Here is a 27,663-nt window from a genome sequence, read left to right on the forward strand (position 1 = left end):
ATGTCTAGTCCAAAAGATCCGAATCCCCCTCCAGTACGCCTCGGGCCTCCTTTTATAGACAAAAGGGGTCGCCACAGTGCACACAAGAGGTGGAAAGGTGTACAGTTGCGGAGTCTATCCTCTGGCATCATCGGACAAATGCATTTAATGTGCTGCCTATGTGCCCCTCTTGCTTTATTGGGGATGGCAAGGAAGCTCGTCCTAGATGTCATCGCCTCACCTGGCTCCGACGCGCGTCCAAGCTGACGAGGCGTTGTAGCGCCATGTTGGCTAGCTGCTGGGCTGGTGCGGTGGTGGAGCCTTCACGAATATCTGCATGCCACCACGCAGGTGCTTGCTGAGTTGGTGTGGAGGCCGTGTGCTACCACACAGATGCCTGCCCAGCTGGTCGAGCTGGCAAGCGCGGGCCTGGCTGCGGCCCCACATGCATCTTCGACAAGGGCCTTGTCGAGGGCCCGGCAAGGGTCTTGCCACGGCACCACGGTCGTCCTCGGCAAGGATCTTGCTGGGGATCTCATGGACTTCCTTGGCAAGGGTCTTCCTAAGGATCGTCGTCTTGTGGTGCTCGTCTGGTCTTGTGTATTAATGATCTCTACAAAGATCTGCATGCCACCACGGAGGTGCCTCCCGAGCCTTGGTTCCAATGTGGTTGATGGTGTTGGAACCCCTTGGGCTCAAGGGTGGCGCACTCTGCTGGCGTCAGGCAAGTTGCCCCGGCAAGGATCTTGCCAGGGCTGCGGAAGCCGCCCCGACAAGGGTCTTGCCGGGGGAGTCCACCTCGCCCTCTTGCTCTCTTTGCGCCCCTGGTCTTGGCGTTGCTCTAGCCGTCTTGCGCTCCGGCATCCCTCCTCTACCCTACTCAGTGCGGCCGTGGGCGCGGCTCTGACTGCACATGCACAAGTAAAGGGGTGTAAAAGGAGAGCCCCTACTTTTCTACACCGACAGGCGGTACCCGTGGATTCAGCTAGCCGTGGAGTGTGATTGTTGGTGGAGGGGGGGGGGGTAAAACTTTACCATTCTTTTTGGGAACCACCTATAATGTGTCTAGCATGGAAGTTAGTGAGATCTCTTGGTTGTTATGTTGACAATGAAAGTATACCGCTGAAAATTATATTTATCTTTGTTTTAGAAGCTCGAGCTCAGGCACCTCTGCAAATCCCTGCTTCCCTCTGCGGAAGGACCTATCTATTTACTTTTACTATTGAGTCATCATCCTCTTATAAAAAGCACCAGTTAGAGAGCAACATTGTCATTTATATGCTTTGTTATTAATTGATGTTTAATATGAGTGTGACTGGATCTCTTTTGCCATGAATCATAATGTCTAGTCAGTCCTTGATCTTCGGGGGTGCTCTGCATTTATGTTTTGCGGTCTCAGAAAGGGCTAGTGAGATACCATTTTGTCATGTTATACCATGATTGTTTTGAAAAAGTGTTGTCATCTAAGATTTATTATTATTGCTCGCTAGTTGATTGTGCTATTGATATGAGTAAATGTGAGACTTAAATGTTATTTTGAATATGGTTAGTTCATAATCTTTGTTGAAAACCTGAATATTGGCTAGACATATTTGTAGCAACAAGATCAAACAGAGTTTGTAAAAGAAATTCTTTGTCACTTTCAGTTTGTCAACTGAATTGCTTGAGGACAAGCAATGGGTTAAGCCTGGGGAGTTGATACGTCTCCATCGTATCTACTTTTCCATACTATTTTGCCCTTGTTTTGGACTCTAATTTGCATGATTTGAATGGAACTAACCCGGACTGATGCTGTTTTTAGAAGAATTGCGATGGTGTTATTTTTGTGCAGAAATAGAAGTTCTTAGATTGACCTAAAATTTATAGAGAATATTTTTGGAATATATAAAAAATGCTGGCTGAAGAATTAACCAGAGGGTGTCCACCTAGAGGTCACAAGCCTGGGGGGTGCCCCCCCCTTCCCGGGGCGTGCCTAGAGGGCTTGTGGGCCCCCTGGACCTCCTCCGACCTCAACTCCAACTCTATGTAACCCTATTCAGGGAGAAAAAATTAGGGAGAACAATTCATCGCGTTTTACGATATGGAACGGCCGCCGCCTCCTGTTCTTCATTGGGAGGGCTGATCTGGAGTCCGTTCGGGGCTCCGGAGAGGGTGATTCGTCGCCATCATCATCGCCAACTTTCCTCCATCACCAATTTCATGATGCTCACTGCCGTGCGTGAGTAATTCCATCGTAGGCTTGCTGGATGGTGATGGGTTGCATGAGATTTATCATGTAATCGAGTTAGTTTTGTTAGGGTTTGATCCCTAGTATTCACTATGTTCTGAGATTGATGTTGCTATGACTTTGCTATGCATAATGCTTGTCACTAGGGCCCGAGTGCCATAATTTCAGATCTGAACCTATTATGTTCTCATGAATATATTTGTGTTCTTGATCCTATCTTGCAAGTTATAGACACCTATTATGAGTTATGATCCGCATACCCCAGGGTGACAATAATTGGGATTCTTTCCGGTGATTACCATAGTTTGAGGAGTTCATGAATTCACTAACTGCTAATGCTTTGGTCCGGTTTTCTATTAAAAGGAGGCCTGAATATCTCTTAGTTTCCATTAGGACCAAGCTACCACGACAGGGTAGGACAAAAGATGTCATGCAAGTTCTTTTCCATAAGCATGTATGACTATATACGGAATACATGCCTACATTATATTGATGAATTGGAGCTAATTCTGTGTCACCCTAGGTTATGACTACTACATGATGAATATCATCCGACACAATTATCATTGCCGATCCAATGCCTACGAGCTCTTCACATATTGATCTTTGCTAAGTTACTGTCATTTCTACTGCTGTTACAATCACTACAAACTGCTACTGTTAGTTTTGCTACCGTTATCGTTACTTCCATACTACTTTGCTACTAAATACTTTGCTGCAGATATTATGTCTTTCAGGTGTGGTTCAATTGATTGCTCAACTGCTAATGCTCGTGAATATTCTTTGGCTCCCCTTGTGTCTAATCAATAAATTTGGGTTGAATACTCTACCCTCGAAAACAGTTGAGATCCCCTATACTTGTGGGTTATCACGGGACATGGAGTGCACCAATGGTAGCATGTCACTGGGACAAGTCATCGACATCTCATCTTACACCAGCGAGGCATAGGGCGGCGCATCGGTGGCTTTGTTAAAATTATGCATACTTAGCCTTTGTTTATAAGTCCGGTCTTTTGTTAGAGCATTGTTTAGGTCAACTGTCTCTGTTTAATTACTAAAGTTGCTCGATTCAGTAAGTGTGGATTGTGTGTTGTAGGCTCTTTTGTGTACCCAAATTAGCAAGCAATGTTAAATTATGCAATGACGTGGATGATCACAACACCCAGGGAAATTTCCACCAAAATTTGAATGGTCAAACTCATCACATGTGCGTAAAGTAGAAGAATCGTTTGTGATGCACACATTTGTTCAAAGTGAATGGTGTCTGGCAGCACAACCACTGAAATATCTAACTCTTCCTCCTCCCCACCCCCTCTTCTCCCCAACCACAAGTCACATTTCCCCTGTTTCCTCCTTCCTTCCCAAGATATAGCCGCTTCCTCGCTATCACCGTCTCGCATCCGACCGCCCCGGTTGCCATGGTCTTCTTCAATGACCTCTCCAGCGGTTCCTCCTATGATGATGACTCTTTCACCAGCCGAGTATGCCTCTCTCCTCTCTCCCGGATTATGATTTCGAATAAAGGATTTTAACCCAGCGGACGATTTGAGTCATTTCTTCCTCATGTAGCTCCCTAGGACCATCACTTGCAATGAATGGAGTGGGGTGGCTGAAGATCTGCCTGCTCGTTGTCACTGATACGTCTCCAACATATCTATAATTTTTGATTGTTCCATGCTATATTATATCCTGTTTTGGACATTATTGGGCTTTATTATACATTTTTATATTATTTTTGGGACTAACCTATTAACCGGAGGCCCAGCCTAGAATTGTTGTTTTTTTGCCTATTTTAGGGTTTCGCAGAAAAAGAATATCAAACGGAGTCCAAACGGAATGAAACCTTCGGGGACGTGATTTTTGGAACGAACATGATCCAGAGGACTTGGACCCTGTGTCAAGCAATGAACGAGGAAGGCACGAGGTAGGGGGCTCGCCTACCCTCCCCCAAGCGTGCCCTCCACCCTCGTGGGGCCCATGTTGCTCCACCAACGTACTCCTTCCTCCTATATATACCTACGTACCCCCAAACTACCAGATACGGAGCCAAAACCCTAATTCCACCGCTGTAACTTTTTGTATCCACGAGATCCCATCTTGGGGCCTTTTTCGGAGCTCCGCCGGAGCTCGTATCGATCACAGAGGGCTTCTACATCAACACCATAGCCTCTCCGATGAAGTGTGAGTAGTTTACATGAAACCTACGGGTCCATAGTTATTAGCTAGATGGCTTCTTCCCTCTTTTTGGATGTCAATACAAAGTTCTCCCCCTCTCTTGTGGAGATCTATTCGATGTAATCTTCTTTTGAGGTGTGTTTGTTGAGATAGATGAATTGTGTGTTTATGATCAAGTTTATCTATGAACAATATTTGAATCTTCTCTGAATTCTTTTATGTATGATTGGTTATCTTTGCAAGTCTCTTCGAATTATCAGTTTGGTTTGGCCTACTAGATTGATCTTTCTTGCAATGGGAGAAGTGCTTAGCTTTAGGTTCAATCTTGCGGTGTCCTTTCCCAGTGACAGTAGGGGCAGCAAGGCACGTATTGTACTGTTGCCATCGAGGATAACAAGATGGGGTTTATATCATATTGCATGAGTTTATCCTTCTACATCATGTCATCTTGCTTAAAGCATTACTCTATTCTCTTGAACTTAATACTCTAGATGCATGCTGGATAGCGGTCGATGTGTGGAGTAATAGTAGTAGATGCAGGCAGGAGTCGGTCTACATGTTTTGGACGTAATCATACCTAGATATTCTCATAACTATGCTCAATTCTGTCAATTGCTCAATAGTAATTTGTTCACCCACCGGAATACTTATGCTCTTGAGAGAAGCCTCTAGTGAAACCTATGGCCCCTGGGTCTATTTTCCATCATATTAATCTTCCAATACTTAGTTATTTCCTTTGCCATTTATTTTACTTGCATCTTTATTTCTCTTTATCATGAAAATACCAAAAATATTATCTTATCATATCTATGAGATCTCACTCTCATAGGTGACCGTGAAGGGATTGACAACCCCTTTATCGCGTTGGTTGCGATGAGTTTATTTGTTTGTGTAGGTGCGAGGGACTCGTGCGTGGCTTCCTACTGGATTGATACCTTGGTTCTCAAAAACTGAGGGAAATACTTACGCTGCTCTACTGCATCATCCTTTCCTCTTCAAGGGAAAACCAACGCAGTGCTCAATAGGTAGCAGTCACCATTAGTCTTCATGCATGAAGTTAGTTTTGTTTGAATTTGTGGACAGTGGGAGGAAGTTTCTGGCATGTGCAGAGAAGGTTAGCCCCACTTTCATTGATACAAATCATTTGTTAGATGTGATTCAGACACTGTCACTGTTTCATGTTATTCTGGATGTGATTAATATAGTGTCACTGTTTCAACCTAGTATCTAAAAATATTGCCATGTCATCAGCGGTGCCCTAGGAAAATTATTTGGCACCACTACAGTAGTTTGTGCAACCAACTTTGCTCCACACATCCAAGCAGCCAAGCAGTAAAATACTAAAACTTTATGGACTGAAGGAACTGGGCATCGGAGCAACTAGGTGCTCTGGAGTCCGGTTCCCTAAATTTTCTCTCTGGCATTGGCTTAGCAGTGCAGGGCATCGGTGCCAGATGTAGCAACAATTTTTTGGACACCAGTTTCGGCATACATAGTGGACGGCTTTAGTGTTATTAGCCCTATCTTACTAAATTCGTGCATGTACACACCTGTTAGTATTAATTAGATGTCATCCAAACACAATCGCTATGCTATTGCAATTACATTTAGCTTCCCAATAAAATGTTCAATTTGTTATTTATAGTACATGACTAAGAACTTGTAGCATTGTTGCAATTAATTATTGATACGTCCATTTTGCATCATTCTTTTATATCGATATTTATTGCATTATGGGCTGTTATTTCTCTTTATGTCACAATACTTATGGCTATTCTCTCTTATTTTACAAGGTTTACTTAAGGAGGGAGAATGCCGGCAGCTGGAATTCTGGGCTGGAAAAGGAGCAAATACTAGAGATCTATTCTACGCAACAACAAAAGTCCTGAAACTCCACGAAACATCTTAAAATAAATAAAGAAAAGTCCTTGCCAAAGATGAAGGCCAGGGGCCCACACCCTTCTCACGAGGGTGGGGGGCGCCCCCCCTAGGGCGCGCCCCCTACCTCATGGGCCCCCCGGTGGCTCTCCGACGTCCATCTTCTCCTATATGAAGTCTTTGGATGAGAAAAAAATCAAGAGGAACTTTTCAGGGCGACACTCCGCCGCCACGAGGCGGAACCTTCGCGGATCCAATCTAGATCTCCGGCAGAGCTTTTCTGCCGGGGATACTTCCCTCCGGGAGGGGGAAATCATCACCATCATCATCACCAACGCTCCTCTCATAGGGAGAGGGCAATCTCCATCAACATCTTAACTAGCACCATCTCATCTCCAAACCCTAGTTCATCTCTTGTATCCAATTCTTGTCTCAAAGTCCGGGATTGGTGCTAATAGGTTGTTAGTAGTGTTGATTACTCCTTGTAGTTGATGCTAGTTGGTTTATTTGGTGGAAGATCATATGTTCAGATCCTATATGCATATTATTACCCCTCTGATTATGAACATGAATATGCTTTGTGAGTAATTACATTTGTTCCTGAGGACAAGGGAGAAGTCTTGCTATTAGTAGTCATGTGAATTTGGTATTCGTTTGATATTTTGATAAGATGTATGTTGTCTAGCCTCTAGTGGTGTTATGTGAACATCGACTACATAACACTTCACCATTATTTGGGCCTAGAGGAAGGCATTGGGGAGTAATAAGTACATGATGGGTTGCTAGAGTGACAGAAGCTTAAACCCTAGTTTATGCGTTGCTTCATAAGGGGATGATTTGGATCCACATGTTTCATGCTATGGTTAGGTTTACCTTAATACTTTTGTTGTAGTTCTGGATGCTTGCAATAGAGGTTAATCATAAGTGGGATGCTTGTTCAAGTAAGAACAGCACCCAAGCACCGGTCCACCCACATATCCAATTATCAAAGTATCGAACGCGAATCATATGAACGTGAAGAAAACTAGCTTGACGATATTCCCATGTGTCCTCGGGAGCGCTTTTTCTTATGATAAGAGTTTGTTCTGGCTTGTCCTTTGCTACAAAAAGGATTGGGCCACCTTGCTTCTCTTTATTTACTTTTGTTACTTGTTGCTCGTTACAATTTATCTTATCACAAAACTATCTGTTACCACTTATTTCAGTACTTGCAGAGAATACCTTGCTGAAAACCGCTTATCATTTCCTTTAAAGATAATATTTTTGGTATTTTTATGATAAAGATGCAAAGTAAAATAAAGGCAAAGTAAAAAGCAAAGGAAATAACTAAGTAGTAGGAGATCAATATGATAAAGATAGACCCGGGGGCCATAGGTTTCACTAGTGGCTTCTCTCGAGAGCATAAGTATTTTATGGTGGGTGAACAAATTACTGTTGAGCAATTGACAGAATTGAGCATAGTTATGAGAAGATCTAGGTATGATCATGTATATAGGCATCATGTCCGAGACAAGTAAACCGACTCCTGCCTGCATCTACTACTATTACTCCACTCATCGACCGCTATCCAGCATGCATCTAGAGTATTAAGTTAAAAACAGAGTAACGCCTTAAGCAAGATGATATGATGTAGAGGGATAGACTCATGCAATATGATGAAAACCCGATCTTGTTATCCTCGATGGCAACAATACAATACGTGCCTTGCTGCCCCTACTGTCATCGGGAAAGGACACCGCAAGATTGAACCCAAAGCTAAGCACTTCTCCCATTGCAAGAAAGATCAATCTAGTAGGCCAAACCAAACTGATAATTCGAAGAGACTTGCAAAGATAACCAATCATACATAAAAGAATTCAGAGAAGATTCAAATACTATTCATAGATAGACTTGATCATAAACCCACAATTCATCGGTCTCAACAAACACACCGCAAAAAAGAAGATTATATCGAATAGTTCTCCACAAGAGAGGGGGAGAACATTGTATTGAGATCCAAAAAGAGAGAATAAGCCATCTAGGTACTAACTATGGACCCATAGGTCTGAAGTAAACTACTCACACTTCATCGGAGAGGCTATGGTGTTGGTGTAGAAGCCCTCCGCGATCGATGCCCCCTCCGTCGGAGCTCCGGAACAGGCCCCAAGGTGGGGTCTCGTGGATACAGAAAGTTATGGTGGTGGAATTAGGGTTTTGGCTCCGTATCTGATCATTTGGGGGTACGTGGATATATATAGGAGGAAGGAGTACGTCGGTGGAGCAACAGGGGGCCCACGAGGGTGGAGGGCGCGCCTGGGTTAGGCAGGCGCGCCCCCCTACATCGTGGCCTCCTCTCTTGTGCCTTGATGTAGGGTCCAAGTCTCCTAGGTCTTATTCCTTCAGAAAATCACGTTCCCGAAGGTTTCATTCCGTTTGGACTCCATTTGGTATTCCTTCTCTTCGAAACCCTAAAACAGGCAAAAAACAGGAATTCTGGGTTGGGCCTCCGGTTAATAGGTTAGTCCCAAAAATAATATAAAAGTGTATAATAAAGCCCAATAATGTCCAAAATAGTAGATAATATAGCATGGAGCAATCACAAATTATAGATATGTTGGAGATGTATCAAGCATCACCAAGCTTAATTCCTGCTCGTCCTCGAGTAGGTAAATGATAAAAACAGAATTTTTGATGCGGAGTGCTACTTGGCATAATTTTAATGCAATTCTTAATTGTGGTATGAATATTCAGATCCGAAAGATTCAAGACAAAAGTTTATATTGACATAAAAATAATAATACATCAAGCATACTAACAAAGCAATTATGTCTTCTCAAAATAACATGGCTAAAGAAAGTTATCCCTACAAAATCATATAGTCTGGCTATGCTCCATCTTCACCACACAAAATATTTAAATCATGCACAACCCCGATGACAAGCCAAGCAATTGTTTCATACTTTTGACATTCTCAAAACTTTTTCAATGTTCACGCAATACATGAGCGTGAGCCATGGATATAGCACTATAGGTGGAATAGAGTGGTGGTTGTGGAGAAGACAAAAAAAGGGAGAAGATAGTCTCACATCAACTAGGCGTATCAACGGGCTATGGAGATGCCCATCAATAGATATCAATGAGAGTGAGTAGGGATTGCCATGCAACGGATGCACTAGAGCTATAAGTATATGAAATCTCAAAAAGAAACTAAGTGGGTGTGCATCCAACTTGCTTGCTCATGAAGACCTAGGGCATTTTGAGGAAGCCCATCATTGGAATATACAAGCCAAGTTATATAATGAAAAATTCCCACTAGTATATGAAAGTGATAACATGAGAGACTCTCTACTATGAAGATCATGGTGCTACTTTGAAGCACAAGTGTGGTAAAAGGATAGTAACATTGTCCCTTCTCTCTTTTTCTCTCATTTTTGGGCCTTTTTATGGCCTCTTTTCTTTCTCTCTTTTTTTCGTCTGGAGTCTCATCCCGACTTGTGGGGGAATCATAGTCTCCACATCCTTTCCTCTCTAGGACAATGCTCTAATAATGATGATCATCACACTTCTATTTTTCTTACATCTCAACAATTACAACTCGATACTTTGAACAAAATATGACTCTATATGAATGCCTCCGGCGGTGTACCGGGATATGCAATGACTCATGAGTGACATGTATGAAAGAATTATGAATGGTGGCTTTGCCACGAATACGATGTCAACTACATGATCATGCTAAGCAATATGACAATGATGGAGTGTGTCATAATAAACGGAACGGTGTAAAGTTGCATGGCAATATATCTCGGAATGGCTATGGAAATGCCATAATAGTTAGGTATGGTGGCTGTTTTGAGGAAGGTATATGGTGGGTGTATGATACCGGCGAAAGGTGCGCGGTATTAGAGAGGCTAGCAAAGGTGGAAGGGTGAGAGTGCGTACAATCCATGGACTCAACATTAGTCATAAAGAACTCATATATTTATTGAAAAATTCTACAAGTTATTAAAGCAAAGTATTACGCGCATGCTCCTAGGGGGATAGATTGGTAGGAAAAGACCATCACTCGTCCCCGACCGCCACTGATAAGGAAGACAATAAATAAATAAATAATGCTCCGACTTCATCACATAACGGTTCACCATACGTGCATGCTACGGGAATCACAAACTTCAACACAAGTATTTCTCAATTTAACAACTACTCAACTAGCACAACTTTAATATCACCATCTTCATATCTCAAAACAATTATCAAGTATCAAACTTATCATAGTATTCAACATACTCATAAGAAAGTTTTATTATTAATCTTGTATACCAAGCATATTAGGATTTTAAGCAAATTACCATGCTATTTAATACTCTCAAAATAATCTAAGTGAAGCATTAGAGATCAATAGTTTCTATAAAACAAATCCACCACCGTGCTCTAAAAGATATAAGTGAAGCACTAGAGCAAAATTATATAACTCAAAAGATATAAGCGAAGCACTAGAGTATTGTAACAAATTCCAATTCATGTATGGCTATCTCAAAAGGTGTGTATAGAAATGATGATTGTGGTAAACTAGCAAGCAAAGACTGAAATCATACAAGACGCTCCAAGCAAAACACATATCATGTGGCGAATAAAAATATAGCTCCATGGAAAGTTACCAATAGAAGTAGATGAAAGAGGGGATGCCTTCCGGGGCATCCCCAAGCTTGGGCTTTTAGGTGTCCTTATATTATCTTGGGGGTGCCATGGGCATCCCCAAGCTTAGGCTCTTTCCACTCCTTGTTCCATAATCCATCAAATCTTTACCCAAAACTTGAAAACTTCACAACACAAAACTTAAAGTAGAAAATCTCGTGAGTTCCATCAGCAAAAGAAAATAAAAGACCACTTCAAGGTACTGTAATGAACTCATTATTTATTTATATTGGTGTTATATCTACTGTATTCCAACTTCTCTATGGTTTATCAACTATTTTACTAGCCATAGATTCATCAAAATAAGCAAACAACACACGAAAAACAGAATCTGTCAAAAACAGAACTGTCTGTAGTAATCTGTAGCTAGCTCAAGATATGGAACCCCACAAATTCTAAAATAAATTTATGGACGTGAGGAATTTATCTATTAATCATATTCAAAAAGAATTAATCAAATAGCACTTTCCAAATAAAAATTACAGCAGTTCTCGTGAGCGCTAAAGTTTCTGTTTTTTATAGCAAGTTCAACAAGACTTTCCCCAAGTCTTCCCAACGGTTCTACTTGGCACAAACACTAATTAAACACAAAAACATAACCAAAACAGAGGCTAGCTAAATTATTTATTACTAAACAGGAGCAAAAAGTAAGGAATAAAAATAAAATTGGGTTGCCTCCCAACAAGCGCTATCGTTTAACACCCCTAGCTAGGCATAACATGCAAGAATATATCTAGGTATTGCCATCTTTGGAAGGCAATCCATAAGTGGCTCTCATAATAGATTCATAAGGTAATTTAATTTTCTTTCTAGGAAAATGTTCCATGCCTTTGCTTAATGGAAATTGGAATCTAATATTTCCTTCCTTCATATCAATAATTGCACCAATCGTTCTAAGGAAAGGTCTACCAAGTATAATAGGACATGAAGGATTGCAATCTACGTCAAGAACAATAAAATCTACAGGCACATAATTCCTATTTGCAACAATAAGAACATCATTAATTCTTCCCATAGGTTTCTTAATAGTGGAATCCGCAAGATGCAAGTTTAGAGAGCAATCAACAAAATCACGGAAACCTAACAAATCACACAAAGTCTTTGGAATCGTGGAAACACTAGCACCCAAATCACATAAAGCATAGCATTCATGATCTTTAATTTTAATTTTAATAGTTGGTTCCCACTCATCATAAAGTTTTCTAGGGATAGAAACTTCCAATTCATGTTTTTCTTTATGATATTGCATCAAGGCATCAATGATATGTTTAGTAAACACTTTATTTTGACTATAAGCATGAGGAGAATTTAGCACGGATTGCAACAAGGAAATACAATCAATCAAAGAGCCATTTTCATAGTTAAATTCCTTGAAATCCATAATAGTGGGTTTAGCAACATCTAGGGTTTTAATTTCTTCAATCTCACTTTTATCTAATTTAGCATCAAGATCAACAAATTCCGAATTCTTAGAACGCCTTCTAGGTAAAGGTGGATCATATTCAGTCCCATCACTATAAAGATTCATATTGCAAAACATAGATTTAATAGGGGACACATCAATAACTTTTATATCTTCATCATTATTTTCATTGGAACTAGAAGAACATGCTTTTATAGAGGCATCTTTCTTAGCACGCATCCTAGCGGTTCTTTCTTTGCACTCATCAATGGAGATTCTCATGGATTTGAGAGACTCATTGATATCATGCTTAGGTGGACTAGATCTAAGTTTCAAAAAATCAACATCAAGAGCAATTCTATCAACGTTCCTAGGCAAATCATCAATCTTAAGAAATTTTTCTTCAATCATAGTATTAAAATTATTTTGTGAAGTAATATATTCTTTAATATTAGATTCAAAATCAGAGGGCATCTTATTATAATTTCCATATGAATTGTTGTAGGAATTACCATAATTATTAGAGGGATTACTAGGATAAGGCCTAGGATTAAAATTTCCTCTATACGCGTTGTTACCAAAACTGTTCCTACCAACAAAATTCACATCCATAGATTCATTATTATTCTCAATCAAAGTAGACAAGGGCATATCATTAGGATCAGAAGAAACACTATTATTAGCAAATAATTTCATAAGTTCATCCATCTTTCCACTCAAAACATTAATTTCTTCTATCGCATGCACCTTTTTATTAGTAGATCTTTTAGTATGCCATTGAGAATAATTAACCATAATATTATCTAGGAGTTTAGTAGCTTCTCCTCAAGTGATTTCCATAAAAGTGCCTCCTGCGGCCGAATCTAAAATATTTCTAGAAGCAAAATTCAATCCGGCATAAAAAATTTGTATAATCATCCACAAATTTAAACCGTGAGTAGGGCAGTTACATGTCATTAATTTCATTCTCTCCCAAGCTTGTGCAACATGTTCATGATCAAGTTGCTTTAAGTTCATAATATCGTTTCTAAGAGAGATGATCTTAGCAGGAGGAAAATACTTAGAGATAAAAGCATCTTTGCACTTATTTAACATGATCTCTAAGCGAAAAAGGAAATAGCTTCAATTTAACAATATCATTATCCACATCTTTCTTCTTTTGCATGTCACACAAATCAACGAAGCTATTTAGATGGGTAGCGGCATCTTCACAAGGAAGGCCGGAAAATGGATCTTTCATAACAAGATTCAGCAAAGCAGTATTAATTTCACAAGATTCAGCATCGGTAACAGGAGCAACCAGAGTGCTAATAAAATCATTATTGTTGGTATTGGTGAAGTCACACAATTTAGTATTATCTTGAGCCATCGTGACAAGCAAGCAAACTAACACACAAGCAAAAAGCAAACGGGCAAAAAAGGCAAATAGAGAGCGAGGATAGAGAGAGAGGGCGAATAAAACGGCAAGGGTGAAGTGGGGGAGAGGAAAACGAGAGGCAAATGGCAAATAATGTAATGCGGGAGATAAGGGTATGTGATGGGTACTTGGTATGTTGACTTTTGCGTAGACCTCGCCGGCAATGGCACCAGAAATGGCTCGTTGACGGGAGGTAAAATTTTAACTTGACTTCGCATGAGCCTCCCCGGCAACGGTGCCGAAAATCCTTCTTGCTACCTCTTGAGCACTGCGTTGGTTTTCCCTGAAGAGGAAGGTATGATGCAGCAAAGTAGCGTCAGTATTTCCCTCAGTTTTTGAGAACCAAGGTATCAATCCAGTAGGAGGCTACGCGCGAGTCCCTCGTACCTACACAAAACAAATAAATCCTCGCAACCAATGCAAATAGGGGTTGTCAATCCCTATAGGGCCACTTACGAGAGCGAGATCTGATAGATATGATAAAGATAATATTTTTGGTATTTTTGTGATAAAGATGCAAAGTAAAATAAAGGAAAAGTAAATAGCAAAGGAAATAACTAAGTAGTAGGAGATCAATATGATAAAGATAGACCCGGTGGCCATAGGTTTCACTAGTGGCTTCTCTCGAGAGCATAAGTATTCTACGGTGGGTGAACAAATTACTGTTGATCAATTGACAGAATTGAGCATAGTTATGAGAATATCTAGGCATGATCATGTATATAGGCATCACGTCCGTGATAAGTAGACCGAAACGATTCTGCATCTACTACTATTACTCCACTCATCGACCGCTATCATGCATGCATCTAGATTATTAAGTTAAAAACAGAGTAACGCCTTAAGCAAGATGACATGATGTAGAGGGATAGACTCATGCAATATGATGAAAACCCCATCTTGTTATCCTCGATGGCAACAATACAATACGTGCCTTGCTGCCCTTACTGTCACCGGGAAAGGACACCGCAATATTGAACCCAAAGCTAAGCACTTCTCCCATTGCAAGAAAGAACAATCTAGTAGGCCAAACCAAACTAATAATTCAAAGAGACTTGCAAAGATAACCAATCATACATAAAAGAATTCAGAGAAGATTCAAATATTATTCATATATGGACTTGATCATAAACCCACAATTCATCGGTCTCAGCAAACACACCGCAAAAATAAGATTACATCGAATAGTTCTCTACAAGAGAGGGGGAGAATATTGTATTGAGATACAAAAAGAGATAATAAGCCATCTAGCTACTAACTATGGACCCGGAGAGGCTATGGTGTTGATGTAGAAGCCCTCCGTGATTGATGCCCCCTCCGGCGGAGCTCCGGAACAGGCCCCAAGATGGGATCTCGTGGATACAGAAAGTTATGGCAGTGGAATTAGGGTTTTGGCTCCGTATCTGATCATTTTGGGGTACGTGGATATATATAGGAGGAAGGAGTACGTCGGTGGAGCAACAGGGGGCCCACGAGGGTGGAGGGCGCGCCTGGGGTAGGCAGGCGCGCCCCCTACCTCGTGGCCTCCTCTCTTGTGCCTTGACGTAGGGTCCAAGTCTCCTGGGTCTTATTCGTTGAGAAAATCACGTTCCCGAAGGTTTCATTCCATTTGGTATTCCTTTTCTTCGAAACCCTAAAACAGGCAAAAAACAGCAATTCTGGGCTGGGCCTCCGGTTAATAGGTTAGTCCCAAAAATAATATAAAAGTGGATAATAAAGCACAATAATTTCCAAAACAGTAGATAATATAGCATGGAGCAATCAAAAATTATAGATACGTTGGAGACGTATCACATACTAGTGACAATCTGTTTGTCTATGTATTCACACATGTATTATGTTTCCGATTAATACAATTCTATCATGAATAATAAACATTTAACATGATATGAGGAAATAAATAATAACTTTATTATTGCCTCTAGGGCATATTTCCTTCAGTATTTTCCTGTTACATTATGTTTCTATGTTGTCTTGTTGCCACAAGTAGATCCGTGCATATTTTGATGAAGTTCAGTGAGAGTGTTTTGAAGATATGGTGGTGCTCTATCCATTCATTCCTCTGGTTGTAATTATGGAGTAGTGTAGCTTGTCATTACCATGCTCTACTTTTGCTAAATGTTGTTGCTGTCAGTTTGTTAACATGAAGTGCGCTTTTGCCATGTGATTTGCTAGTGATCCATGCACCCTATGAACTTGCTACTGCTATGTTTAGCTTAATAAATGTGTCTTCTTACTATTGGTTACCTTTTTATGCCATTAAATGCTTAGTGGTGAGTGGCTTGAGCTTGCAAAATTGCTATCATGAATCTGTTTATGCCATGGTTAGTATTTTCACCAAGTCTGTGAAGCTGTTATCATTTGCATTTTTGCCATGCTATTTTAGGCTTGTTCTATTGAGTTCTAGTAGGAGCTTAGTGTTGATGTTTTGTAGATATTCGCTTGTACCTTACTGTCATGTGCCTTGTTGCTTTGTTGGAGTGCTGTAGCATAGTTTCATGATGCACCTTAAGTGCTATGATGCTGTTAAGCGCAATTTTGTATCGTTCTTGTTTTGCTCGTCATTTGCAAATCATGCATCCATTTACAGTGATCCTTATATCAATTTCGACCGAAATCTCCTAACCTTTCTAATGGCATGCTTGGTTTGCGAAGTCGATGCCATGATCATCCTTTTCCCTTCCGGAGTACCCATATGCATTGCACATCATACCTTGCATTTCATGCCATGTCTTGCATCATGTTGTTTGTGCATTGCACCGTGATTGATTGTTGTTCCGTTGCTTGTGTTCTTGATTTGGGTAGAGCCAGGAGACGAGTTCGTGAACGAGGATCCTATTGAGTACATTTACGAGGAGCAAGCTTTCGACAACCCTACGAACTTTGCAGGCAAGATGATGATTACCCCTGATATCACTTCTTTCTTTGCTTGCTAGTTGTTCGTTCTATCGCTATGTCGCGCTACTTACCACTTGTTTATCAAGCCTCCCATATTTTCTTGTCAAGCCTTTAACCCACTTTCATAGCAAACCGTTGTTTGGCTATATTACCACTTTTGTTCATCCCCTCTTATAGCGTTGCTAGTTGCAGGTGCAGTGCATGCTGTTCCATGTTGGAACATCGATATGTTGGGATATCACAATATCCCTTATTTAATTAATGCATATATATACTTGGTAAATGGTGGAAGGCTTGGCCTTTTGCTCGGTGTTTTGTTCCACTCTTGCCTCCTTAGTTTCCGTCATACCGGTGTTATGTTCCTTGATTTTGTGTCCCTAACACGGTGAGGGTTTATGGGCCCCTCTTGACAGTTCGCTTTGAATAAAAATCTTCCAGCAAGGCCCAACATTGGTTTTACCATATGCTTAATAACAACAATTTTTTTGCATAGGGAGTAATTAACCCGAGGACTTAATAAATCCCCCGGGCTAGTGCTCCACATGAGTGTTGGTCCGAACCGAGCAACCTATGGGGCCACCACGAGGAAACTCGAGGATAGGTTTTACTCGTAGCTTGACCCATACGATTGTGGCCTGAGACGAGATACACGCGGCTACTATCAGGTTGTCGGCACGTCGGGAGGTCTTGCTTGATTTGTTTTACCGTTGTGGAAATGTCTTATGCACCGAGATTCCGAGTGTGATTGGAGGGTCCCGCGATGGAGGATTGTCTCCTTGGATCGCGAGCTTGTCATGGTCTAAGTTGGGACACCCCTGCAGGGTTTAAACTTTCGAGAGCCATGCCCACGGTTATGTGGCAGATGGGAATTTGTTAATATCCGGTTGTAGAGAACTTGACACTTGACTTAATTAAAAATACACCAACCATGTGTGTAACCGTGGTGGTCTCTTTTTGACAAGGTTCGGGAAGAGAACACGGTGGGTTATGTTTGAACATAAGTAGTTCAGGATCACTTCTTGATCACTTCTAGTTTACGACCGTTGCGTAGTGTCTCATCTTACTCTTGTACTCGCATGTTAGCCACCATATTTGCTTAGTGCTTGCTGCGACTCCACCATAACCTCATCCTACCTATAAGCTTAAATAGTCTTGATCTCGCGGGTTTTGTGATTGCTGAGTCGTTGTGACTCACAGATACTACCAAAACAGTTGGAGGTGCCGATGATACCAGTGCAAGTGATGCCACCGAACTCAAATGGGAGTTCGACGAAGACCTTGGTCGTTACTATGTTTCCTTTCCGGATGATCAGTAGTGGCGCCCAGTTGGGGACGATCCGGATTTAGCATTTGGGGTTGTCTTCTTTTCATTTGGTTCCGTCCGTAGTCGGACTATGTGTGTACTCTGAATGATGTATGAATTATTTGATCATTGTGTGACATGGCGATTGTAAGCCAACTATTTATTTATCCTTGTTCTTATACATGGGATTGTGTGAAGATGACCCTTATTGCGACAAAACCAAAATGCGGTTATGCCTCTAAGTCGTGCCTCGACACGTGGGAGATATAGCCGCATCTTGGGCGTTACAAGTTGGCATCAGAGTCATCCCCGACTTAGGAGCCCCCTGCTTGATCAAATCACTGACGTTGTTGAGTCTAGAACAAAAATGTTTTGAGTCTTAGGATTATATATATCGGAGAGTAGGATTATTTTTACTCCTCAGTCCCCTTCGTCGCTCTGGTGAGGTCTCCTGACATAGATGTTTTGTCTTTCCTCTCCTCATTTTTCACTATTTTTTTTAGGATCACCGGGGTATCTTGGGATAGTTCTGATATTCTTGTGACGAGAACATTGTTCTTGGTGCCTCCTGACATTTAGGGGTTGTGGTAGTGTCCCGAGGAGTTGAGCTCCGAGGTGTTGTCATCACAATTTTATCGTTGCAGTTCTGGAATACCTGAGTTCGCCGACATCGAAATTCTCTTTTATGCAGTTAGTGGTGAGATAACCTCGATGCCACCTAGTACCGGGGAGGGAGTTCGGGAGTATTGCCACAACTCGTATAACAGATGCTTTTCGAAGGTTGAGGTACACTATTTCTGGAGTTTTCTTGGTTATGTGTTGACGAATGGATACAATTGGAGCATAGGGCTTGTTAGTTGTGTGATATATATTGTGCCTCCCTGTATCCCCAACACCAGATTGCATAACCAGAAAGTTTCGGGAGTTAATAGGTGGGAATTAAAGTAGGCCAAGCACTTCAGAAAAGGTAACTTTGGTATTGTTCTCTCATTGTCCTACTCACCACCACTTGACTATGATGGATAGGCCAAGCACTTCGGCAAACTCACTCTTCAAGGATCAAGATGAAGCACACGACTACGTCACCAAAAATCATCTCTTTGCCGCTCAATGAGCTCTACATCAAGAAAGTGAAGCTTTGGGTGACTGCATCAAGCAACTTGCCACCGACCTACATAAATCAGAAGAAAGAAACCGGGACTATCTTAACGCCAAGCTATCCACTCAATTGGAAGAATGTCGTCACATGATTGTGAACTACACGACGTCCACTTCATCATCATCAAGACGACGCCACTCAAGTTGACACTCTTCGAACTCTTATTACGACGCAAGTCTTCCTTGAGCTTGTTCACTTTGTCGCAATGACCATCACAATCCATTCCATGGCAATGGGTTGCAAGACCGACTTCGAGAGCACGAACGACATCGTCGCCAAGAACAAGATGCCATGGACCAAGAGCAATCTCGACAACCACAACGTCAAGCAACTCAAGACGGCGACACACTATGGCAAGAGCAATAACACCGTGAGGAACAAGCGCTTGAAGAACAACATACGCTTCGAGAAGCCACTCGTGTCGTCGAAGAGCGCAACCGACGAGTGCGTGAACAAGAAGAAGTGCTCCGTTAAGAGCAACAAGACGAAGCCGCTCGCCTTGAGGAGCAACATGAAAGGAGGAACCGGGCATGAATCCCTCAGCCTCAACATCAAGCACATCAAGCGGAGCAATAAATTGAGGACCCTCCTCCATGCTAAGAGTGACATCACCATCGTCACTATGATGAAGAACAACGCTATCGCAAGCTCAAGTTCACCATGCCCATGTTCTCCGGCAGCACCGATCCTAAAGAATATCTCTCATGGGCATTGAAGGTCGACAAGATATTCCATCTTCACAATTATGAAGAGAGAAGAAAATCACCATGGCCTCCCCCCGAGTTTCAAGACTATCTCCTCATTTGGTGGGAACAAGTGATCGAACGATGAAGGGAGAAAGGCGAACCACCCATCACTACTTGGACACAAATGAAGCATGTCATGAGAGCTCGCTTCGTGCCTACACACTATAGTCGTGATCTCTTAAGAAGTTGCAACTTCTCAAGCAAGGCACGAAGACAGTGAAAGAATATTACCAAGAGATGGAGATTGCTATGATATGAGCCAACATCAAGGAGGATGACGAGCAAATTATGTCATGCTTCTTGAATGGCCTAAATCATCCAATCAAGAAAATTGTGGATTTCCAATTCCAACCCTACTCCAACCTCCTCGAGCTAGTGCACCAAGCAACCAAGGTGGAGCAACAAGTACAAGATGACTTGAAGTACTCCAAGTGCTCTTCCAAGACCTACGACTCATACAATCAAGCTTCCACAACTTCGACACCTTCTACCACGACTCGAGCTTCGCCAAGTACCGGCGACAAATCAAGTTCCAAGCAAGCCACGACATCTTCGAGTCGTCCTCCAGCAAGCACCTACAAGTCCAAAACTTCATCGTGAACTACTCCAACAGACGTGACTGCTAAGACAAGTTCGACTCAATGTTTCACTTGCCAAGACATGGCCATAAGACGTACCAATGTCCCACGAGGTGCACCATGATTGCCAATGATGACGACACCTACAACTCTATGAGCAAAGAAGAAATGGAAGCGCTTGAATATGTGGCGATGCACCGCCAAGAATGAAGACGAAGATGCTCAAGTCTATTGTGACAATGATCCGAGCCCCACTCTCGTTGTCTCCAAGGTCTTGATACTTCAATGACAGCAAGATGAAGACCAACGTTACCACATCTTCCACACCAAAGCATGCATACAAGGACGTTCCGTCAAGGTCATCATCGATGACGGAAGTTGCCATAATTTGGCAAGTGGAGAATTATACTCAAAGCTATAATTGGTCAAGAAGAAGTACCCTTGCCCATGCAAGGTCCAATGGATAAGCCACTACGACACCATTCAAGTGGAGCACACCGTTCAAGTTTCATTCAAGATTGATGCATATGAAGACACCTTGGAGTGTGATGTGGTTCCTATGTCTGTGTGTCATCTCCTATTAGGAAGACCTTGGAAATTTGAGCGTGTCATCATCCACAATGGACGAACTAATTACTATAGTTTCAAGATGAAGGGCAAGTAGTACGTGCTATGACCAATGTCGCCAAGTCAAGTGATCACCGACAAGCAAGCTTCAAAACATCATGGAGAGACTAGTGAGAGAGTGAACCACCAAAAAGATAGTGAGCGCCACAAGCTAAGATTGAGTGACTCCACGATGAGCGAGAAGAACTTAGTTCTCCTGTCCACCAAAAGATATTTGAGGGATGTGCATGAGAACCCATTGAGTGTTCTTCACTTTGTACTTGTGTGCAAAGATGAAGCTGTGAGGACTAATGCTTCACAACATCTTCCTTTGGTTTTGTCTCATATCTTACAGGAATTCAAGGATTTGTTCCCTGATGAGCTACCTCTGGGACTACCACCTTTGCATGGAATCAAGCATTGCATCGACCTCATTCTTGGCGCACCTCTATCAAACAAGGCACCATACCACGTCAACCCCGGTGAGACAAAAGAGATACAAAGGCAAGTACAACATCTCATGGAAAACGAGTATGTATTCGAGAGCTTAAGTCCATGTGCCGGTTCGGTCATACTTGTTCCTAAGAAAGATGGTAGTTTTCGCATGTGTTCTGATTGTTGTCCATTAATGCTATCACCGTTCGGTATCGTCACTCCATTTCACGCTAGATGACATGCTAGACGAACTTAGTGGTGCCCCCATTTTCTCCAAAATTGACCTTAAAACTGGCTACTATCAAGTTAGCATGAAAGAAGGGGATAAATGAAAAATGGCTTTTAAAAAAAAATTGTTCTATATGAATGGTTAGTTATGCTGATTGTATTAATCACCTAGCACTTTCATGAGATTCATGCATTATGTCCTTCAAAAATACATTGACATTTTGGGTTGTGGTATGTTTTGATGATATTCTTGTGTTTAGGAAATCTCTTGAAGATCATGTCACGCATCCTAGAGATGTCTTGCAAGTTCTTAGAAATGAGCTCCTTTACGCTAACATGGATAAATGCACTTTTGATGTTGACAAGCTTGTTTTCTTGGGCTTTGTAGTCTCTTCTAAGGGTGTTGAAGTTTATAAGTCTAAGATCGACGCTATTAAAACTTGGCCACAACCAACCAATTTAGCTCAAGTGCAAAGTTTCCTTAGCCTAGCCAGATTTTATTGCCATTTTGTTAAGGATTTTAGCATCATTGCTTCACCATTACATGCTTTGAGTAAGATGAATGTGCCTTTTGTTTGGGGACCTTCCCAAGATGCCACATTTCATGAGCTTAAATCTATGCTTACACATACTCCAATACTTGCATTGCATAATTTTGATAAAAGTTTTGAAGTGCACTGTGATGCTAGTGGCAATGGTATAGGTGGCGTGTTAATGCAAGAAAAAACGACCCATTGCATATTTTAGCGAGAAACTTTCCGATGCACAACTTAAATACCCAATACATGACAAAGAATTGTATGCTTTGGTTCGAGTCTTGCATGTGTGGGAACATTATCTTCGACAACGTGAGTTTGTCATACGTACCGATCATCGTACACTTAAATATTTTAAAGGTCAAACCAAGTTGAATAAAAGCCATGCCAAATGGAGTGAATTCATTGAGTCTTTTCCTTATGTGATCAACTACATTAATGGTAAAGAAAATGTTGTGGTGGATGCTCTTTCCCTCAAGTGCATGTTAGTTACTCAAATTAAATTGAATGTTATTGGCTTTGAGAACATTAAAAATTTATATGCGCATGATCCTTCGTTTGTGATTCCTTATGCCAAATGTCAAGCTAACAATTATTGGGAGCAATCACTGGTACAATGAGCTGCTATATAAACGGGTTTTAACCCCTTTCCGTGATGGCATTTTAAACTGCTGCCTTGCTAGTGTGGGCAATAGGGGGGGGTCCTTCCCACACGATCCAGAAAACATCGGGGATAGGCCCTCCGGCACATATGCCAGGCGAAATGAGATCGTGTGCGATCGGGCTAGCCATCGCATACAATTATTTCATGCCCAATCGTTTCCGTTCATAAGTACATCCCACACAGTGAATCCCAGAGAAACGTTTCCCTTCGTATGTACATCCCACATGGTCAATCCATGGAATATGTTTCCATTCATATGTGCATCCCACACAGTCAATCCAAGAAGAATGTTTCCATTCATATGCACATCCCATACAGTGAATCCCAGAAACATTTTCGTTCGTATGTATATCCTAGATAGTTTTGTGTATATCCTCGTGTGCGATAGGTGTGACGATCACACACACTCTGCCTCTGTTAACTATTTGCTTTATTCACATATATCACACACGATTCGATGAACAATATTGTATGACATTGGGCTATCCATCACAAACGTTTTTACTGATAGAACCATTGGTAAAAGTTCCATGCACCATTTAGCAGGTTTATTTGTTCACAATTAATAATTCCAGTATTACACAAATTCACATTTCATATGGAACAACTCCTTGTCAATTTCATATTAGGCACATAAACATATTTTAACATAATAGTACGATAGCTACATGAAAACAACATATAGCTAGTTCACCTTCATAAGCACAATATTAGAATAATATACTCATTTCCCTAATCGACTGATGCATGATTAGCCAGGTTCGTCTTCTCCACCTCTGCTTTCAGTTCAGTAAGAACCGGTTTTGCACTACCCAACTAGGAAAGTGCCTTCTCCTTCGCCAGCACCATCTTAGCAAAGTCTAATTTAAAAAATCTGAGCTCATTCTCCATATTCCTCTTTTTCCCCGCATCTTGAAATATTATTTAGCGTTGACAACACTTTCTCTAAGCCTATCTCTGCTCTCTTCTTTATACATGCTCCAGAGCTTTGCTAGGCACATCTTCAAAGACTCTGGCTACTCTTAATCAACCCACTCCAGGTAAGAACACTTTCATTCATCCTATAATATTTAAACTAAACCAGTAACAATTGTAGGGAAAATGGGTTTCTAGAAACATAGGAAATCACCACATACATATTTTGAAAAACTGAAGAAACACATTAATTATGACATATCTTCTCAAAAAGATCAATGTGCAAATGTATTAATTGCTATTGAGACAACAACCAAATTCAGAAACATCACAAGCTATAATTAATTGTAACAACGCTACAAGTTCTTAGTCGTGTACTATAAATAACAAATTGAACATTTTATGAGGAAGCTAACTTTTGAAGTGCATCGTGAAGCTATTGGCAATGGTATAGGTGGTGTGTTAATGCAAGAAAAACGATCCATTCCATATTTTAGTGAGAAACTTTCTGGTGCACAACTTAACTACCCAATACATGACAAAGAATTGTATGCTTTGGTTCGAGTCTTGCATGTGTGTGAACATTATCTTCGACCACGTGACGTTGTCAAACATACCAATCATGATACACCTATATACCTTAAAGGTCAAACCAAGTTGAATAAAAGGCATGCCAAATGGAGTGAGTTCATTGAGTCTTTTCCTTATGTGATCAAGAACATTAATGGTAAAGAAAATGTTGTGGTGGATTCTCTTTCCTGCAAGTGCATGTTAGTTACTCAAATTAAATTGAATGTTATTGGCTTTGAGAACATTAAAATTTATATGATCCTTCGTTTGTGATTCCTTATGCCAAATGTCAAGCTAACAATTATTGGGAGCAATCACTGGTACAACGAGCTGCTATATAAACAGTTTTTAACCCCTTTCTACGATGGCATTTTAAACCGCCGCCTTGCTAGTGTGGGCGATAGGGGGGAGTCCTTCCCACACAGTCCAAAAAACATCGGGATAGGCCCTCCGACACACACGCTGGGAAAAATGAGCTCGTGTGCGATCGTTCTAGCAATCGCATACAATTATACAGGCCCAATCGTTTCCGTTCATAAGTACATCCCACACAATGAACCCCGGACAAACATTTCCCTTCGTATGTACATCCCACATGGTCAATCGAAGGAATATGTTTCCGTTCATATGTACATTCCACACAGTCAATCCAAGAAGAACGTTTCCATTAGTATGCACATCCCACACAGTGAATCCAAAGCAAGCATTTTCGTCCATATGTATATCCCACACAGTTTTCTGTATAGCCTCATGTGCGATAGGTGTAACGATTACACACGCTCTGCCTCTATTAACTATTTGATTTATTCACATATATCACACACAATTCGATGAAGAAAACTGTATGGCATTGGGCTATCCATTACACACGCTTTTACAGATACAACTGTTTGTAAAAGTTCCATGAGCCATTTAGCAGGTTTATTTGTTTACAATTAATAATTTCAATATTACAAAAACTCACATTTAATATGGAACAACTATTTGCCAATTTCATTTCAGGCACATAAATATATTTTAACATAACAGTACGATAGCTACATGATAACATCAATGTACAACATATAGCTAGTTCACCTTCATAAGCACAATATTAGAATAATATATTCATTTCCCTAATCTACTGATGCATGATCAGCTAGGTTCATCTTCTCCACCTCTGCTTTCAGTTCAGTAAGAACCTATTTTGCACTGACCAACTAGGAAAGTGCCTTCTCCTTCGCCAGCACCATCTTAACAAAGTCTAATTTAAAATATCCGAGCTCATTCTCCATATTTAACTTTTTTCTCGCATCTTGAAATATTCTTTAGCATTGACAATACTTTCTCTAAGCCTATCTCTATTCTCTTCCTCATACATGCTCCAGAGCTTTGCTAGGAACATCTTCAAAGACTGTGTCCGCTCTTGATCAACCCACTCCCGCTAAGAACACTTTCGTTCATCCTGTAATATTTAAAACTAAACGAGTAACAATTGTAGGGAAAATGGGTTTCTAGCACATAGAAAATCACCACATACATATTTTGAAAAACTGAAAAAACATGTTAATTATGACATATCTTCTCAAAAAGAACAATGTGCAAATGAATCAATTGCTACTAAGACAACAACCAAATTCAGAAACATCACAAGGTATAATTGATGACCCACAAGTATAGGGGATATATTGTAGTCCTTTCGATAAGTAAGAGTGTCGAACCCAACGAGCAGCAGAAGGAAATGATAAGCGGTTTTCAGCAAGGTATTCTCTGCAAGTACTGAAATAAGTGGTAACAGATAGTTTTGTGATAAGATAAATTGTAACGAGCAACAAGTAACAAAAGTAAATAAAGTGCAGCAAGGTGGCCCAATCCTTTTTGTAGCAAAGGACAAGCCGGAACCAACTCTTATAATAAGAAAAAGCGCTCTCGAGGACACATGAGAATATCGTCAAGCTAGTTTTCTTCACGTTCATATGATTCGCGTTCGATACTTTGATAATTTGATATGTGGGTGGACCAGTGCTTGTGTGCTGTTCTTACTTGAACAAGCATCCCACTTATGATTAACCTCTATTGCAAGCATCCGCAACTACAACAAAAGTATTAAGGTAAACCTAACCATAGCATGAAACATGTGGATCCAAATCAGCCCCTTACGAAGCAATGCATAAACTTGGGTTTAAGCTTCTGTCACTCTAGCAACCCATCATCTACTTATTACTCCCCAATGCCTTCCTCTAGGCCCAAATAATGGTGAAGTGTTATGTAGTCGACATTAACATAACACCACTAGAGGCTAGACAACATACATCTTATCAAAATATCAAATGAATACCAAATTCACAAGACTACTATTAGCAAGACTTCTCCCTTGTCCTCAGGAACAAACGTAATTACTCACAAAGCATATTCATGTTCATAATCAGAGGGGTAATAATATGCATATAGGATCTGAACATATGATCTTCCACCAAATAAACCAACTAGCATCAACTACAAGGAGTAATCAACACTACTAGCAACCTACTAGCACCAATCCCGGACTTTAAGACAAGAATTGGATACAAGAGATGAACTAGGGTTTGGAGATGAGATGGTGCTAGTGAAGATGTTGGTGATGACGATGGTGATGATTTCCCCCTCTCGGAGGGAAGTATCCCCGACAGAACAGCTCTGCCGGAGCTCTAGATTGGATCCGCCAAGGTTTCGCCTTGTGGCGGCGGAGTCTCGTCTTGAAAAGTTCCTCTTGATTTTTTTCTCATCGAAAGACTTCATATAGGAGAAGATGGATGTCGGAGAGCCACCAGGGGGCCCATGAGGTAGGGGGGCGCCCTAGGGGGGGCGCCCCCACCCTCGTGAGCAGGGTGTGGGCCCCCTGGCCTTCATCTTTGGCAAGGATTTTTCTTTATTTATTTTAAGATGTTCCATGTAGTTCCAAGACTTTTGGAGTTGCGCAGAATAGGTCTATAATATTTGCTCCTTTTTCAGCCCAGAATTCCAGCTGCCGGCATTCTCCCTCCTTAAGTAAACCTTGTAAAATAAGAGAGAATAGCCATAAGTATTGTGACATAAAGTGAAATAACAGCCCATAATGCAATAAATGTGGATATAAAAGCATGATGCAAAATGGACGTATGAACTCCCCCAAGCTTAGACCTCGCTTGTCCTCAAGCGAAAAGCCAATAACAATAAATATGTCCTCATGTTTAGAGGTAGAGGCATCGATAAAAATAAAATACGGACATGAAGGCATCATGATTATTCTCATGACAGCAACATATATAGATTTTA

The sequence above is a fragment of the Triticum aestivum genome, chromosome 3A, assembly GCF_018294505.1.
Source record: "Triticum aestivum cultivar Chinese Spring chromosome 3A, IWGSC CS RefSeq v2.1, whole genome shotgun sequence".
NCBI lineage: Eukaryota > Viridiplantae > Streptophyta > Magnoliopsida > Poales > Poaceae > Triticum > Triticum aestivum.